Source organism: Dipodomys spectabilis, unplaced genomic scaffold (genome assembly GCF_019054845.1).
Source record: "Dipodomys spectabilis isolate Male_0828 unplaced genomic scaffold, ASM1905484v1 ptg000430l, whole genome shotgun sequence".
NCBI classification, from domain to species: domain Eukaryota; kingdom Metazoa; phylum Chordata; class Mammalia; order Rodentia; family Heteromyidae; genus Dipodomys; species Dipodomys spectabilis.
In genome coordinates this window covers 549107-555015 of record NW_024871107.1, presented here as the reverse complement: position 1 = coordinate 555015, position 5909 = coordinate 549107, and positions in this window count along the sequence as shown.

The window sequence follows — 5909 nt, the reverse complement described above, 5'->3', positions numbered from 1 at the left end:
AGCCAGCAATGGGAGAAACCTGAAACATTTGTTAGAGTTACAGCAGGGTCAGGCTTCTCTCAGTCTCTTCAAACGATGACTAATTAAATTTCCTCCCTCAGGTGAAGGGAGCCTCAGGCTATCTTTAGGTTACCTATAGAGAGCCAGTTTAGTGGGGAAGAGGAGAGGAACAGAATTGAAAACCCTGCTCTCTGGTCTTAAGGTGTGGGTTTTTGACTCTCCATTTTTCAGGTTTGAAGGCCCTTCTATCTCTGCCAGTCCATTCTCCTTACTACATTCTCCACATCATTAATGCAAACCCACAGTCCAAGGAGGAGCAGGGCCATTTCTCTTCTGTCTCCAAGCATCTGAGTTAGACCCTGGCTCTGCCCTCTTGACTCTGGGGCTCTTGGCTGCCTGAGAAGTGGGACAGAGACAGTCATCCTGATCTGCGTTTGTGTGAAGGTGATTCTGGAGTCCTGGAACACTGCAGAAAGACTCGTGACTGGGAAGTGGTCCCTTCTTTCCTTCTGATGTCAAAAACAGATTCATCTATCAGCTTTCTTCCTTCTTTCTTTTCTTCCTTCCTTCCTTCCTTCCTTCCTTCCTTCCTTCCTTCCTTCTTTCTTTCTTTCTTTCTTTCTTTCTTTCTTTCTTTTTTCTTTCTTTCTTTTTTCTTTCTTTCTTTCTTTCTTTCTTTCTTTCTTCCTTCCTTCCTTCCTTCCTTCCTTCCTTCCTTCCTTCCTTCCTTCCTTCCTTCCTTCCTTCCTTCCTTCCTTCCTTCTCTTTCTTTCTTTCTTTCTTTCTTTCTTTCTTTCTTTCTTTCTTTCTTTCTTTCTTTCCTTCTTTCTCTCTCTCTCTCCCTCTCTCTCTCTTTCTCTTTTTTTCTTTCTATCTATCTACCTACCTTCCTGACTAGGTACCTATCTCTTTGCCAGTTGTTGGGTTGAACTCAAGGCCTGGGCACTGTCTCTAGCACTCTGCTACTTGAGCCACAGCACATATTCTGGCATTGTATGTGTATGGGTGCCTGAAGAATCGAACCCAGGCCTTCTTGCATGCTAGGCAAGCACTCTCTCGTTAATCCATATTCCTAGCCCCTTCATTTTTTCCAAATGGTAGTTTTTGCATAAGTATGCTACCATTTTTGTTCTCAAGTTTAATTTTCTGAATACCGGTTACTTCCAAGAGACCTGATCTTCTCTTCCCCTGCCTGATTTGTGATTGTTCCTGCATTGCCCTCATGATAAAATGTAAATAAAGGCTGCTGAAAGCTTCAGTGTGCATCATATAAAGACACAGGCCTAGAACCCTGGAAGAGAAAAGCAATGGGCCTGAAATGAAGAGAATGATGCAGTATGTACAATTAGCATATCTGAAAAATAAACCAGTAAATAAAAGCAGAGTTTGCACTATGGGGGAGGTAATTTACATACACACATAAGTAGGTAGGGCACTGATACATAAACTTGGCCTTCTCTTTTTGAATTTTTTTGCGGCCATCCCAGGGCTTAAACTCAGGGGCCGATGTGTTCCTGAGCTGCTTTGCTCAAGGCTGAGGCTCTACCACCACCACAGCTCCATTCCCGCCAGCTGGTAGTTAATTGGACATAAGCAATTCCCAGGCTTTCCTGACTGTCTGGATTGTATCTCCTGCTCAGTTTTCTCTCTCAAAGCTGGAGCTCTACCCTCTGGGCCACTGCTCTACTTCTGGTTCTCTGGTGGTTTATTGGAGAAAATAGTCTCAGAGACTCTCCTGCTCAGCTGACTTGAATGGCTTTCTCCTGAGGAGACTTCAAGTGGTTTCCTCAGGGATTCACCAAGGAGCCACTCCACACAAACCCTTAGTCTAAATTTCGAGGAGTACTAGAGAAAAATGGAAATATTGTTATACCGCAGTCGCAGGACCCCCACCAAAAAGACCACCGAGAGTCAGACTTTACAGCTGTTGTAAGGTTTTATTTAAACGTGCTGCATCTCAGGCCTTGTCCTACACTCCTACACAGTAGCACCTAGGAGGAGCGCCCCAAGGTAAAGATTTACAGGGTATATAAAGTCACACAACCAACCAGGTGTTTGTAGTACCACCATGTGTTGCTCTGCTAGAAATAAGCAACAAGTGGTCAATGCCTCAAAACTTTAACCCTTCATTCCCCCCCTTGACTTATGGTCCTGGAACATAATCTTGTGGCTCCAGCCTTAAACTGAACTCCAACAGCTCTTGATCTTGAACGGGTTAGCCATATTATTAAACAACTATACCAATAACAATCAGTTCATTTTTCTTTTCTTGAGGTGTATGCAGACTGGTTGGGTAAGATGCTTGGAGACTTCCCCTGTTTCTCTATGCTTGTCCAGGGCAAAGGGGTCAGCCAGTCTGGCGTGGGAGCAGTGGATCCAAGCAGCAATGCCACAGTAGCAGCAAGGCTACACACCAGTAGCACCATGTAAGGGTGGAACCATGTAAGGTCCCTTCCACAGTGGTTCCAGAGATCTCAGGTTTTGCCTTCGAACAAACACCCAGTGCCCTGGTGTAAGCAAATGGGGGTAGGAATAGAAGCAGAATCATATAGTGCTCTAAGCTGGGGCCACATCCTCTTATGCCCCAGCTGTAAATAGACAAGCTTACACAGAAATTCAATATCATCCAAATCAGCAAGCAATTCAGTCTGAAGGATAGGGATAATGGGTTGAAGGTGTCCATACATTATTTCAAAAGGAGTAAAGCCAAGCTGATAGGGTGAATTTCCTACTCTAAACAGGGTAAAAGGAAGCAGCGATACCCAGTCTGCGCCAGTCTCAAAGGCCAATTTAGCTAAGGTCACTTTTAGAGTCTGATTCATTCTTTCTACCTGCCCTGAACTCTGGGGTCTATAAGCACAGTGCAATTTCCAATCCATCCCCAGTGCCGCGGCTATTCCCTGACTTACTTTTGGGACGAAGGCTGGTTCATTGTCTTACCAGATGGTGGATGGGAAGCCATACCTTGGTAGGATTTCTTCCAGGATCTTCTTAGATATGACGTGCCCAGTCTCATGCTTTGTTGGGTAGGCTTTAACCCATCCTGAAAAGGTGTCTACAAAAACTAGCAAATTTTTATATCCAAATTTTCCAGTTTTAATTTCTGTGAAGTCTACTTCCCAATACACACCTGGCCTATCTTCATGGAGGCGAGCTCCTTTTGTAACCAGTTGATTAGGGGCATTGGTAAGCTGACAGGCTTTAAAATTTTTAACAATGTCCTCAATGAGTTGATTTCCTTGCCTGATTTTTACTTCTGAGTGTAGGAACAAGTCCTCCATTCTTTGGGTTCCCATGTGAGAGACCCGATGGATTCTCATAAGAATCCTCTTGCCCAATCTTTGTGGCAAGATAAGTTTTCTCTCACCAGTTTTCCCCCAGTCTTTATTTCTTTCTCTGTTTGGGGGTTTATAGGCCATTGAATTTTTCTTTATCCACTCCAAGTCTTCTTGGGAGTACTGAGGCTCAGGAGGCAAAGCTTGGGGCCCTGGGTCTACTTCTGCTTTGGGCTGGAGATCCACCTCCTTAGCTGCCTGATCGGCCAAGTTATTTCCTTTGGTTATTGAATCAGTTACCTTTCGATGGCCAGGACAGTAGATAATGGCAATATTTGCTGGTTCCCATAAGGCACGGATGAGCCTTAAAATTTCTTGTTCGTTTTTAATAGCCTTTCCCTCGGCTGTCAACACCCCCTCTCTTGGTAAATGGCTCCATGGACATATACAGTGGCAAATGCATACCGACTGTCCATGTAAATGTTTAGTCTCTTCCCTTTTCCCATCTGTAGGGCTTTTGTTAGTGCCACTAGTTCTTCTCTTTGTGCAGACATTCCCTGGAGGAGTTCTTCTGCCCACACTATCTCAGTGTCTGTGGTAACTGCTCCACCAGCGTACCTTTTTCCATCTCAAATGAAACTGCTGCCGTCTGTGAACCAGGTATGCTCGGTGTGCGATAGTGGTGAGTCCAACAAGTCTGGCCTCTTTTCTTTGGCCTGGTCACTCTTTTCACACTCAATTTCACATTCTCTGTCCTTCCTTTCCTGTCTTTGGTACTCTCTCTCTCTTATTGTAAACCTTTTCCGCTGTTAGATCCCTAATAGACTTTTCACCAAGTCTGTCTAGAGCCTGCAACTTCTGCTTTATGTCTGGTGCAGCTTGATTTATATAGGCAAACATAATCATCTGAGCCGACTCCTGGGTCTCAAGATCATATGGGTATATTGACTAAAAGCTTCCCTGAGCTGCTCAAGATATGCTGCGGGACTTTCACTTCCTCCCTGTATAACATCATAAACTTTGGCCATATTAGTAGGTTGGCAAGTCTCTTCCTTGAGACCTGCCAACAGAGCCTGATGATAGACCAAGTGTCACTCCCTACTTTCAACTGTATTGTAGTCCCATGTTGGTCAGATCTCAGGAAAATAGACAGTGATCAGGGCAGGATCCGTAATAGGTGCTCTTTTGGTGCCAGGGATATGTTTCCGGGCTGCTTCTTGTATACAGTCTCTCTCTTCGGTGGTAAAAATGACCTGTAAAAGCGGACTAAAATCATCCCAAGTGGGCTGATGAGTAAAGAGAACAAATTCAAGCAAACGAATTAAATCCTGGGGTTTCTCAGAAAAGGGGGCATTTTGGGTGTGCCAATTGTATAGATCACTGGTAGAAAATGGCCAATATTAGAGTTGCTGTTGACCATCCACATCCACAGGACCTATGGAGCATAAGGGAAAAACAGCTGCATTAGAAGGGGGATTGATCCCACTGCATCTTCGAGTGACTGGCTCCTCAGAAACGTTAAGGGCAGGTGCCGAGTGTTCTATAGCTCCCTCCTCCTCTTGATCATTCTCAGGTTCTGCAAAAGGAACCGGGAAAGGAGAGTATGGGGGAGGAAACATTTCTTCTTTCAAGTTATCTCCCTGAAAACCCAGGGGGTACCTTTTCTTTCCCTGTGTCTCAGTTTCTTTTTGTAAGTCTAGGGGGCTAAATGGAGTGGTGCCTATGGTTTCCAGTCCTGTCAGACGTACAGTCCAAAAAACAATAAACAGTACAAACAAAACACATGCAGGCCTGACAGTTACAAAAAAAAGCTTACAAAGTGGAGATCTCCCAAATTGGTCCACTGACTACTGTCATGGTGGTTCCACACCCACACCACACAGCAGAAGGAGCAGAGCCACAGTGGGCGAGTTGGGCCTCTCTTAGGAGGCCCTCTTGGTCAGTTCTGGCCCAACACTGAACCAACCTCCGCTGCCCCACAATTCACACGGTGGTGTTCCAAGGGCCACCCCCCCCCCCCGCCCCACACAGCGGGGTTCCAAGGACCCCTGACCCACATGGCAGGGTTCCAAGGACCCCTGCCCCACAAGAGGATCTTGGACATCTCTTAGTTCCTCCAGGGTTGTGGTGAAAGGGCACCTGCTTCAACAACCCTTTACAAATCAGAGTGGCCATCCTCACAAAGGAAAATGAAAGTAAAACTGACAAATGACAGGACAAGACAAATTAATAAAGACAGCGCTGTTTTACCTTTGGAGTCTGAGATCTCGGAGGTCTTTGGGGGGATCCCGGACAAGCCCCCACTATTATGTTATACCCAGGTGGCAGGATCCCCACCAAGAAGACCATCGAGAGTCAGACTTTACAGCTGTTTTAAGGTTTTATTTAAATGGGCAGCAGCTCGGGTCTCATCCTACACTCCAACACAGTGGAGCCTAGGAGGAGAACCCCGAGCTAAAGATTTGCAGGGTTTATAAAGGCACACAACCAACCAGGTGTTTGGATTACCACCATATGTTGCTCTGCTAGAAACAAGGAACAAGCGGTCACTGCCTCAAAACTTTAACCCTTCACATGAAGAGGCTACTAGTGTGTTCTAGACACTTGGAGACACAAAGCACTCATAATTATTAG